The 13058-nt window shown below is 32.4% G+C and overlaps 1 pseudogene; it reads left to right on the top strand.

The window, feature by feature from the left end:
* Positions 1-2521: 2521 nt before the first annotated feature.
* On the top strand, positions 2522-6662 carry LOC110729957 (annotated as a pseudogene).
* Positions 6663-13058: the final 6396 nt, after the last annotated feature.

Here is a 13058-nt window from a genome sequence, read left to right as displayed (position 1 = left end):
CCCGCCCTTGCGGCTCTCTAAACACCGAAAAAACAATGTGTGCTACTTGCTAGAGGTCATTCTTGATATTTTAATTAACATGAGGAATAATTGAAGAGTTCTTATAATCACGACTTAACTTTCTCATTAACTTGCAAAGGAATATATAGTGTTACAAACTTCCTAACCCTAGAATTAATAATATTCTAGGAAGACAGAAATTGACTAAAATACAAGATAATATCTCCTAACAAATATTCCATAAGATAATTCCCAAAAATATATTATACGATATTATCTCAATACCCCCCCCCCCCCCCAAGTTGGGGCATCAGGTTCGAAAATGTCCAACTTGGAAAGCAAATAATCAAACTACGACTTGCCGAGAGCTTTTGTAAAAATATCTGCAAGTTGAGACGAGGTCGAGACATGAGAGGGAAAGATCAAGCCTTTATTAATCGCATCATGAAAAAAGTGACAATCAACCTCAATGTGCTTTGTTCGTTCATGAAAAACTGGATTCCTGAAAATGTGTAATGCAGACTTACTATCACAAAACAACTTGATCGCCTTCAGATGTTGTACACCCAAACTTAACAATAAAGCCTTAAGCCACTTTAGTTCACAAGTTATCGCAACCATGTACCTGTATTCGGCCTCTGCAGAAGATTTTGACACTATATGTTGCTTCTTTGTCTTCCACGAGATAGGAGACTTGCCCAAACATACGAGCCAACCGAACAAAGATCGACAAGTGAGAGGACAAGCTGCCCAATCGGAGTCACACCAACCCTACAAAGTCAAGTCACAATCTGCACTCAACAAAATTTCCAGACCTGGAGTCCTTTTAAATACCGAACCACTCGCAAAGCCGCATCCTAATGCTCACTTCGGGGTTCGTGCATAAACTGAGATAAGATATGAACCGAATAGGCCAAATCAGGATGGGTTACCGCTAAATAGATCAAACGTCCCACAAGTCTACGATACGACTCCGGATCCGAAAGAAGATCACCATTGGCAAGGCCAAGTTTGTGGTTTTGCTCTATCGGAAACCCACTTGGCTTTGCGCCTAATAACCCTGATTTAAAAACAGTAAGTGCAGCGCAATCATTCCCAGAAATAATGAGATCGTCAACATAAACCAAAACATTGATTTGAACATTAGCCTCGGTATATGTAAATAACGAAAAATCAAAGTAGGATTGAAGAAAACCATACTTTTTCAAAGCCGTAACTAGTTTTGCGAACCAACATCTGGGAGCTTGTTTCAGACCATACAATGACTTGCGTAATCTGCACACCAAATTTGGGTCCGAACTCTCACACTCAGGAAGAAACTTCATGTAAACTTCCTCATCAAGATCACCATGTAAAAATGCGTTGTGAACATCCATTTGATGGAGCTCCCAATTCTTCGAAGCTGCAATAGCAAGAAAAGTACGGATCGCTGTCATTTTGGCTATTGGAGCAAATGTCTCATCATAATCTATCCCTACTCCATGTCAAATTTGGGTGAAAGAGTTAATAGAATGGCTTTTGTTTTGCTCGATTATTATTCATCAATAGGTAGAGTATTTATACAAAACCTACGAATATAAGATAGTAAACAATCTTCCTAAAAGATATACTATCATAACTATATATCCTAAAGATATATTCACTAAATAATATCTTAACATAAATAAACCTAAAAATATTATTCTACTAATAAGATCAATACCGAGAATATATCACACATATATTTTCCGATGTTTCATATCTCTAACAATAACACTATTGTACAATTTGAGTTAAGAAAGGGGCTAGTCAAACAATGCTAATTAGTAATTACAGTCTATGTACAGAAGAACACAATGCAAGCCTATATACATGTACAAGACAATGTAATGTAATCTCAGCATATGTAGCCTGAAATTACGAAGTATGTAGTATTAGTATATCAGAGAATTGTGCGCGTCTATCTAGTTAATTAAAGAACTATGACTTGACTTTCCAAATTATGTATATGTGAAAGGGAATTTTTTTTTTTTAACCAATTTAAGTAATGTCAATTTCATGCATGATCATCCAGTTCATTCTCCATGACAGTTACAATTTTAAAATGTTCAGAGATTCCCTAATCCCATTTTTGTTAAACAAAGTTATAGCAACTTTCTGAATGCAATAATGTATTTAAACTGGTTTTGACTCCATCTCTTGCAGTCTTTAATGTTTTATTAGCTCATCTTCGATATTTTCTTACTGAAACTTATACTTTTTTTAGCATTTGCTAATCACTTTCTCAAATGGAAAATTTATAGGAGAGATGACAGTTGTTTTTCTAAGAGCTTGCCAGAATATGCAGGGACAAAAATACTACAAGTTGCTTCTAAAGTCAAATATTCAGCAATCATTTGTTCAAGCTAACTAGTTAATTACCTTTAATTCTAATATAGTAATAGCTAAAAAAACAAGGTAGCACATAAATTCTTGAGTAAAATTTATACCTTAATTAAACTTGCTATTAACGAAAGAAACAGGAGGGTGAACATTGAAGAGGATGATCCGATTTTATCTGAGGGACTACGTAGTTCTTCTAGCTCTTGCGGTGCTTGTACAATCACAGCAGGATCACACAGGTTTTGTTACAGTGTCTGATGTTTTATAAGACAATTTATATTAGTGTATGAGTGTATGCATAAGTGGTAAGTCTAACACAATATCCTGCTTTTTATTTCCATTCTTGGTGATTTTTTCAGGATTTATTAGCAGACTGTGGAAAAGATACAGGCTACACAGATGAATCAACAACCTTATATTATGCACCAGATGAACTATATATTGATACTGGCATAAATGTCGACGTATCTCCACCCTACAGAGTACCAACCCTGCAGCAGCAGCTTCAGAATGTCAGAAGCTTTCCTCAGGGATCCAAGAACTGTTACACCCTAAGACCAGCTCAAGGAAAAGGCGCTAACTATTTGGTCAGAGCTATCTTTATGTATGGAAATTATGATTTCCTTGATAATCCTCCCACATTTGAGCTACACCTTGGGGTTGATGTTTGGGACACAATAAAATTAGACAACTCGTCTCATATTTTGATGAAGGAAATGATACACTCACCATCTACAGATTTCTTATATGTTTGTCTTGCTAACATTGGGTCCGGAACTCCTTTAATATCAGGATTAGAGCTCAGGCAGCTAAATGACTCGATCTATAAAAGGGAATCCGGATCCCTTGATCTTCTTTATCGATATTATTCTCACAAAACATCTGTGGATAGCATAAGGTGAGTTTACCACAAAGTTTTCAATGTTATAGTTTTCAATTATTGGAATGTTTTGGCTTTAATTTAGCATGTAGAAGTAACACAGTTCATTACTTATTGACTTATTTCACAATATATCATAACAAGATCAGCTTGCCTCCTGTATTAATTCAATCATCAGATTCTTCTTTGACCACGTTTCAGGTACAATGATGATATATTTGATCGAATTTGGGAACCAATGTACTTGATTAATGGGAGCCAAATCAGTACTCAATTTGATGTTATTTCTACCCTCAATGTGTTTCAATTGCCATCATCAGTAATGAAAGCAGAAATCATACCAGTAAATGTAAGTGAACCTATTCACTTCACCTACACACCCACTACTAAGGAGAGCATGGAATTTTATATCTACCTTCATCTGGCTGAGCTTTCGACACTCCGTGCTAATCAAGGCAGGGAGTTCAATATTACTGTCAACGGCCTGCATCTTTATGGACCGTGTGTCCCACTGTACTTGACAGCTGATACTATTTACAACAACAAAGCACTTACTGGCTCGCAGCTTGATGTTTATATCCAGAGCACAGAGAAATCCACCCTTCCTCCAATTCTTAATGCTGTGGAGATTTTTAGCATTAAGAAGCTTTCGCAATTTTCAACCAATCAACTTGATGGTAATTTCTTGCTCATTGCAGTCTTAAGCTTGTAACATAAATTTTTTTCTTGACTACTAGCTCATCCACTTCATCAGTGATTCATCTTGAGTTTTGTCAGAGTAATATACTTTCTTAACCGTTAGTTGATGCTATGAGAAACATCAAGTTGTCATATAACCTGACAAAGGATTGGCAAGGTGATCCGCGTGTACCAAAGGCTTACCGGTGGACTGGAATAAACTGCAGCTATGAAACTTCTAGTTCCCCTAGAATAATATCTCTGTAAGCTTCTGAATTTTTACGGAAAATAAGTATAAAGTATCTTAATAACTAATGTTTCTAAAATAGAAATCAGACCGCTATATAGTTAATTTTTTACACTTTGTGGTCAGGAATTTGAGTTCAGAAGGACTTACTGGTGACATCGCAACTTCAATTTCAAATCTTACCGCCTTACAAGTCTTGTAATATTTTTACGAACATTTAAGTTTTATCCTAGTGTTTCTGAATTGCATTGGCACAAAATCTGATCTGTTAATTCTATTGCTATTCTAAGTCCTTTATTGTTCTCACATATTAGTGTATTACTTGGTATTTACTTCAGGAATTTGTCAAATAATAAACTAAGTGAAAACATACCTGAGTTCCTCATAGAATTGCCTTCACTGAGAATCTTGTAAACCCCTTTCTGTTTCATTGCTTTACTGATTGGATAACAGTTCAATATAAGTAGAGTAACTGTCTCGGAACTGTTTCCAAGAATCTTTCAGGAAATAGCTTCAATGGTTCAGTTCCAGAACTTCTGCTAGAACGATCTAGAAAAGGTTCGCTTTCTTTAAGGTAAGTTTCTTGTAATGAAAAGAGGATATTGTTTTCTTTTCTAGTTAACTTACACTTTTAAATTCTTTCCCTGTAAAACAAGATTCGGATGATAAGAATTATTTTTTAATTTGTTGTGAGTTCAATTGTAGCAACTTAGTCAACTAACTTGTTACCTTCAATGAAAGCGTGGAGAGTACCCCAGCTCTTTGCTCTAGCACATCATGTACTTCGCAGAAGAAAAAGAAAGCCTTCATCGCACCAGTAGCAGCCTGTGCCGCTCTCTTTGTCCTACTTACAGCTGGTTTTCTTTCATTTTTGGTCTACACAAGAAGAAAGAAGCAAAGTATGAAACTAACACACTCTAATGTTGATCTTTCTATCATTATTTAGTTAGCCACAACATTGTACTTAAGAAGATGATAGCTGGAACATTTCATGCGGAATCATCAATAATAGAAGCTAAGAAACCTCTAGCTATAATCAACATACAAGAATCCAGTTATAGTCAAGGGAAGGGTGGATTAGCGCGATTTACTTATTCTGAGATAACAAACCTGACAAGAGGCTTCCGGAGAGAACTAGGAAAAGGTGGATTTGGAGTTGTTTACTATGGTTGCTTGAAAGATGGGGTGGAAGTTGCTGTCAAGATGCTCTCTCCTTCAATTAATGCTTCTGAACAATATAGTACTGAGGTTAATTGTGATCAAACTGCACTACTGAAGCTACATTTTGTCCTGAAACATATAAAATTTGACACAGGATTTTTCAATTTGAGTGACAGGTTGAACTCTTAATGTCCATTCGCCATAAGAACTTGGTCTCTCTAATCGGCTACTGTGAGGAAGGATCCCATTTAGCCCTCATATATGAGTATATGGCTAAGGGAAACTTGCAGACTGCTCTCTCAGGTATTACTACTCATCAATTGTTCTTCCTTCTGTACCTTTTTTTTTTTTTTCCTGAACAGAAGGATTCATTGCTTTTCAATGAAACAACATAATATAAATTGGTGGCACAAATGCAGCTCCAGAATGTTTGAGTTAGAAAGACAGGCTACAAATAGCAATCGATTCTGCACAAGGTTAGCGATCTAAGTAACAGCTATCCTGATTTAGGTTTACAAACCCAAGCACAAGTATAATAAATGGTAAAACTATGTTGGAGTGTATTGTAGGCCTAGACTACTTGCACAATGGTTGCAGGCCACCTATAGTCCATAGAGATGTGAAGACTCCAAACATTCTACTAAACAATAATCTCCAGGAAAAAATAGCTGACTTCGGTTTGTCCAAAATTTTTCCTGATGAAAATAGATCCTATGTATCAACAAGTCATTGGCACAACTGGCTATCTCGATCCCCAGTAAGTCCATACAGTATACATCACATTATTACCAAGAACTGAATGCATTTTACCTACTAACATGACATATATATGTTCATTTTGTGTAGGTATCACATTACACAACAGCTGAATGAGAAAAGTGATGTATACAGTTTCGGCGTAGTCCTATTGGAGTTGATCACAGGAAAAACAGCAATCATGAAAAAAGATGTTCAAGTTTGGTTAGGTGGGTTAGTCCATTACTTGAAAGAGGAGACATTTGGAGCATCGTCGACAAAAGACTGCAAAATGTGCACAACCCCAATTCCCTCTGGAGGGTCACAGACATAGCTCTGGCATGTGTTAAGCTGACTGCAGTGGAAAGACCAACAATGAGTCACATTGTTACAGAACTGAAAGAGTGCTTAGAAATGGAGCTGAATGAAGGAAACTCGATAATAGAATCTAATAATAATTCAATCGAGATGAACCCGGCTATTACTTACACAGCAATGGCTCCTGCAGCTCGTTAACATAGCCCAAACGAGGTAACACCCTAAAACTAATCGTCAAATTTATGAATTTGTTTTTACTTTATAGATGTTACACTACTCATATCTTATCAAGTAATTTGTGACTATTTTCTTACATAAAATGTACTTTCTTTGCTTTTTTTATTGCAACGTTTGGAATTTTATACTATTCATGCACAACACTCTTTTGATGTTTTTTGTGATTTGTACATTAGAAAAAATAGTCATATGGATCTTGTTAGATTAGCTCCGAGATGCACCTTCATAATATCAACTTAAAAACACTTTTATTTCATGCTTCTAATATCTCCAACCAATAATATCTTTAATTATCAAGAAGTAAAATTATAGATTAACTTGAGTTTTTAAAAGTATATTATAAATCAAGACAAGTCTAATAACAAAACTCTATATGGCTACTGTTTTACTTGCAAATATTCATAAAAAGCAGAGGTTGTATAGCATATGAATGCTCTACGTACAGTTAGAAATGTTTCATCTAAAATAATGTGCAGGTAATGTGATCTTTAGAAACATCCATCATATTTTCGTCCTTAAGAGTTCAATCATTTTAGGTCAAAATTTACAAAAAAAAAATTACCAAAAGCATCTTAATTTACGTGCAAAGAAATGTCTCGCTTTATGTACCTCAATTTGTATGCGGGAAAATTGATCATCTATGTTTTCAAGAGGTCATTTTAACTCTGAAGAAGCAAATTTGAGATTGATCTGAATTTAGCAAAATAAACTACCATAAATGCCTCATTTTGCGTGTTATAAAATATCAACACTATGTATGTCGCAATTTTTAGGCAGGTAAATTGTTCAATAAAGGATTTAAGGTTTTGAATGTCATTTTGACCTAAAGGCTCAAATTTGAGGGAAAAAAAATTACTTCGTATATCATAAATCTAAAATGACACTCAAAACCTTAATTAACCGATTTACCCCACTTGAGAATAAAGACACACAACTCGAGAAATTTTATAATATTCAAAATGATGTGTTCTTGGTAAATTTTTGCCAAATTTGATCCATAAACAATAAATTGACCCTTTAAAATTATATCTAATCAACTTTCATGCATGCAAATCAAGCACATAATCCGAGGTGTTTCTTCACACACAAACTAAGGCATTTTTAGTAAACAATTTACCAATTTTGACCTCAAATTTTGGATCCTTAAGGACACTAAAGAACTTAATACAAACCTTAGTTGAACAATTTTTTCGGCACACGACGCACTTAATCTATAATCTATCTATTACTCTATATTAAAGCAGAATTTTTTTTGGAGGGAATTTTCCCTCCTAAACTCTACTTTATTCTCTTTTTTTTTTAGATTTTTATATAATTACTCCCTGACTCCCTTAATACAAAGCCTCATTTTCTTTTTGAATAAACCAAAATACAATGCCTTTTTTTTTATTTTAAGCTATAATTTTTGAACAAAATAACCTTAGATAATTAAACCAAAATACAACGCCTCTTTTTATTTTAAGCTATAATTTTTGACCAAAATAACCTCATCCCTCATTTTTAATCCCTAAATTGCCCCTTAAAATTGTTGAGGTGTCCGTTTTATTTTTTGGAAGACTGAGCTAATACTTTAGACATTAAATGCCTCAACCGACACTATTTACTCTCTCTCCTCACATTTCCACAAATTTTGGATCCTTCATCTCACTTTCTCTCTCTAAACTCATCTTCATTCTCCCTTCATCTCTTAGTTTATTGCTTTGTGATTCAATTTTTATTTTTTGCCAAAAAATTCGTATACAATCCTCACAATAGTCCCCTAAATTAAACCCCTAAATCAATTTGATTTTTTTTCCATTTAATCTGAGTAGATCTGCGATTTTGTCATACATGCTTTATTTTCTCTCTCCTCTGGAAAACTGCAATCTGGGTTATTTTTTCCTTCGTACTCCTTCCTTTGTCACTTTGATTTTGCACTGTCATGAGAAAAATTCCATTTTTTATGGTGTTTAAGTCTCCATTTTCCCCCATAATGTCGAACAAATCGAGTTCCTCTGTTCCAAAAAAAGTCCCCTATTTGTTACCCAGATCCAGATTTCTTTTGGTTGTTTTTAGATAAATCCGTGTATTGTCAAACAATTAATTTGATCGATCCTTTTATTTTCGTTAAATGAATGTTATTAGTGTACTTAAAATGTTATGAATTGCTGACATGGCACTTAATTGTTGCATGTGCAACTTTTTTCCTCTCTCTTTTTCTAATCAGCTTTTAATGAAACTATTCACTTCACTTGCACTTCCAATTATTGATTTTAAGTAATCAGATTTTTCCTTAATTTTCGCGCAAAAATAAAAGGGACTTTGTATTAAGGGATGGAGGGAGTATTAATTTTCTTAGGAGTATTATTATCATCCATTATTATTTATTATTATGTCAAGTCCATTTTTTTACACACTTCAAATTAATTAATAAACAAATTTCATTATTTATTTATTTATTGGTTGACTTCGACTTCATTAATATAGAGACTTCTATATTTCAATTACTTTTTTGTTTAATTTAAAAACCAAGCATGACTTGGACACTATCTAATACTATACTAAATGAGAATTTTTTTTTATTTTTTTTTTTATTTTTTTTTTTTTTCCTCCTCCTCTCAAACTCCTTACAAATCCAGCCCAAAATTTCACAAATGATTTAAAGAGATTTTAACTTTTTGTTTTTATATTTACAATCATATTATTACTCCGTATTAGTTTTGCATTGGAAATATATATAGTACTATCTACAGATCTCATGATTAATTTTATGCACATATAATATCTAGGCATAATAACTCTTACACCCTTGGAGGATGTCTTGTTAGTACTCCGTACCTTTGATCTTTCATCTCTCATGTGTATATAAATTTCGCATGACAACAAAATAAAAATCTAAATTGGAATTATAGATCGAGGTACTTCCTCCGCGTTTAAATAAATAAAATATTTTGATTTTTAGCATTATTCATCTATTTCACTAAGTAATGTTTGTGATTAATACATAAGAATAAATATAGTCTTGTGAGTATTGGCTGGAATCGTTTCAATGAATAGTTAATTAATATTCAATTTTTATAAATTTTTACTTAATGATAATTAAAGATATTATCAATCAGTCAAAGTTTTGCATTGACAACGTTTCGATTATTTAAACACAGAGGTAGTAACTAACAAAGTTCACTCTGAATTTATGATGATTTAAGTGATAATATTATTGTTCTTTATTATTAAACCAAATTTCTTGAAATTAAATGCTTCTCTTAATTTGCATTCTATGCTTCACTTGTGCTCATTTTACCAACCCATTTTCAACTAGATGGCTGATGTCTTTTTTTTTTCAATTAAAGAGCATTAAATTAAATTATTTTTTTATATATATAACAATTACGGAGTATTGTTTTTACGATTAAAGTTATAAATTAAACAAAAAAAAACTTTTATGCACACTTGATTTAAAATAAGGAAAAATTTGTGTGGACCTGAGGTCCATACGCGAGCAACTAACCTTATATTGAATATTGTGATCCAAATATAAAATATAATAACCTTAATTTTAACATGATGACATTTATTAAAACTTGTGTATTATTTAATAATATTGCGAACATAGAGTACGACGTTATGTTGAATATAATGACCTTTATTATTCATATTGATCAATATTGAAAATTTTCATTAAAACAAATTAACCTCTTATGACCTTTATAAAAAACACAATAACTTTTATTTTAACATAATACAGTAACTTTTATGGAAAAATTCACTGGATTAATCCCACCTTTGGGCCATTTAAAATTAATAATCCCACCTTTCGATTATTATTTAATAAACCGACCTTTGGGTGCCTTTAATTTTTATTGGTCCCATTTGACCAGAACCGGTTGGGTAGGTAAATTTTTTTTTTTTAAGTTTAATTTACACGTGTCACAATTTGATTTGTCCAAAATTAAAAAAAAAATTAAAAAAAAAAATTTAATTCTTTTTTTTTATTTTTTCTTTAAATTAATTTAATTTTTTTAAAAAAAAATGTTCTGACCAATTACAGGCCGCCACGTGTCATGTAACCTGTTATAACAGGTTACATGACCGGTTGGGACCAATAAAAATTAAAAGCACCCAAAGGTCGGATTATTAAATAATAATCGAAATGTGGGATTATTAATTTTGAATGGCCCAAAGGTGGGATTATTCCAGTGAATTTATAGTGACCTGTTTTTTTATTAATAAAACTAACATAATGTCTTTAATATTAGTGGTCCACAATAAATTAATATAAATCAAATTTATTTAAGATTTTGTATTAAAATAATATTGATGTATATCTATTATTTTAGGATAACATTTAACCTTGTATAGGGTAGCTTTAAATATTATACTATTTTACTGTAAGTTTTATAAAGGTAATAGAGTTATTTTCACTCATTTTTCATACTCTTTTAAATATAGTAGCTTTATCAAAATAGCATAAGTAATTTTATTTAAATCAGTATAACTTTACTTCACTTTTGCGCAACTGACTTTTAAAAAGTTTGATTTAAAGACAACACTTAGAGATTGTGTGTGGAATAATTGAATAAAAGAAAGATAAGTTCCCTATTCTTGTTTAGTTTGATTGGTGTAAAGCAGAGACTAAACTGCAGCAACTTTTGTGTGCGGCTAGCCACACGTGTGATTAGCTGACACACACCAAATAACCCCTGACCGATGAGTAATTTTTGACCGACGAGTAATCCCTGACTGAGTAACCCCTGGCCGACTTAGTAATCCCTGGCCGATCGAGTAATCCCTATATTTGTGCTTAACTGAGCATTAGAAACATTTGACTCAAATGTTTAGTTTGATGCAGCAAAACAAGATGTATGCTGCATAATTGCAATTGGCAAGGTGGAGTATTTGGGTCACCATATTTCTGCAAGAGGTGCAAAAGCTGCTCCTAAGAAAATATCTGCTATTGATATCTGGCCTGTGCCCTCTACAAACAAGGAGTTAAAGAGTTTCGTAGGACTTTCTGGTTAATACAGCAAGTTTGTTCTAAATTTTGCAATAGCATATTTAATAAGAGTTCAGAAAAAAAAAAAAAAAAAAAAATCCATCATGCAGACATTTCACTACATATATTCTCATAGTATAAAATATGTACAATTGAAAATTAAGTATTCTCAGTTAACCTAGAATTTGTTATATACACCCGGGTATACTGTACTATCGGGGTTATTTGCTCATTAATTTTTGCTCATTTAATAAATGAGCAAAAATATTTACTAATTTATTAAATGAGCAAAAATTAATGAACAAATAACCTCGAGTGTATGGTACATCCGGGTGTACAGAACAGACTCTTCATTTAACCAAGCAACCTATTTTTATTGTGGAGGGCACGTATCATGTGATACTCGTATTGTTGTATGACTTGTATAGTTGTATCAAACATGTATGCTTCTTAAATCGAGCAAATAAATTTGATCCTATAAATCGTCCAAAACCGTAATCTCAAAAAATTCCTCAATATTACTCTGATTTACCATTCACTAAATGCTAATGTCAAAATCCAAAATACATGAAAAAGTACCAATATCAATTAAATAAACATGGACATGAAAATAACAAACAAACATCAAAACTAATCAACATATTAATAATTTTTTTTTTGAAGAAGATGAAAAAAGTTAAGAAAAGCATTAAGGTAAGATGACACTCAAAAGTGTGAATGTCACACAAAAGCAAAAAATCAATCAAAAAAGTAAAGCTAAGGTGGGGAATTTTGATAATTTAACAAAGAAATTTACAATTGGAAAAATTGATGGGAATAATCTCAAATTTTATCGTTTTGCTCAAAATAATCCCAATTATGAATTAACTATAAGAATAATCCCAATTTTTTACTAAATCTTCTTAAAATGATCCTAATGACCGGTAACCTGTTATACAAGTTAAATACTTTTTTTTGTTTAATCCCTTTTGTTTACCGATGTATTCTACAATCTCCATCATATTCCGTCAGTCCGTCAATTTCTTTAGAATTTAAATTAGGGTCTGTTTTGTTCACCTTATTTCAATTAAATTCAGATAAATTCAGTTTAGAAAATAAATTCTAATAAGGGTTGTCCAAGTTAATATTACAACTAAAATAAGGTCTAATAAGTTCAGATAAGTTCTAATAAGTGAAAATTATTCCCTCCGTTTCGCATTAATTGCAACAGTAGGTTTGACAACATAGTTTAAGAAAATTATAGACTAGGCTTATAGGCTTATAATATAAAGTATTGTTAGTAAGAGATAAAAATAATAAAAAATAGTAGTGTGGGTGGGGTTGGTAGAAAAGAGAATTAATAAAATATTTGTGAAAGTGGAGTTAGGGGGGGAAAGAAATTATAAAATAATGGTGGGTCCTTTTTAAATATAGTAGTGTTGCAATTAATATGAAACGGTCGAAAATGAAAAGTGTTGCAACTAATGCGA

The sequence above is a fragment of the Chenopodium quinoa genome, unplaced genomic scaffold, assembly GCF_001683475.1.
Source record: "Chenopodium quinoa cultivar QQ74 unplaced genomic scaffold, ASM168347v1, whole genome shotgun sequence".
NCBI classification, from domain to species: Eukaryota; Viridiplantae; Streptophyta; class Magnoliopsida; order Caryophyllales; family Amaranthaceae; genus Chenopodium; species Chenopodium quinoa.
The sequence above is the reverse complement of the archived record's forward strand: the minus strand, read 5'-3'. Positions and strand labels throughout refer to the sequence as shown.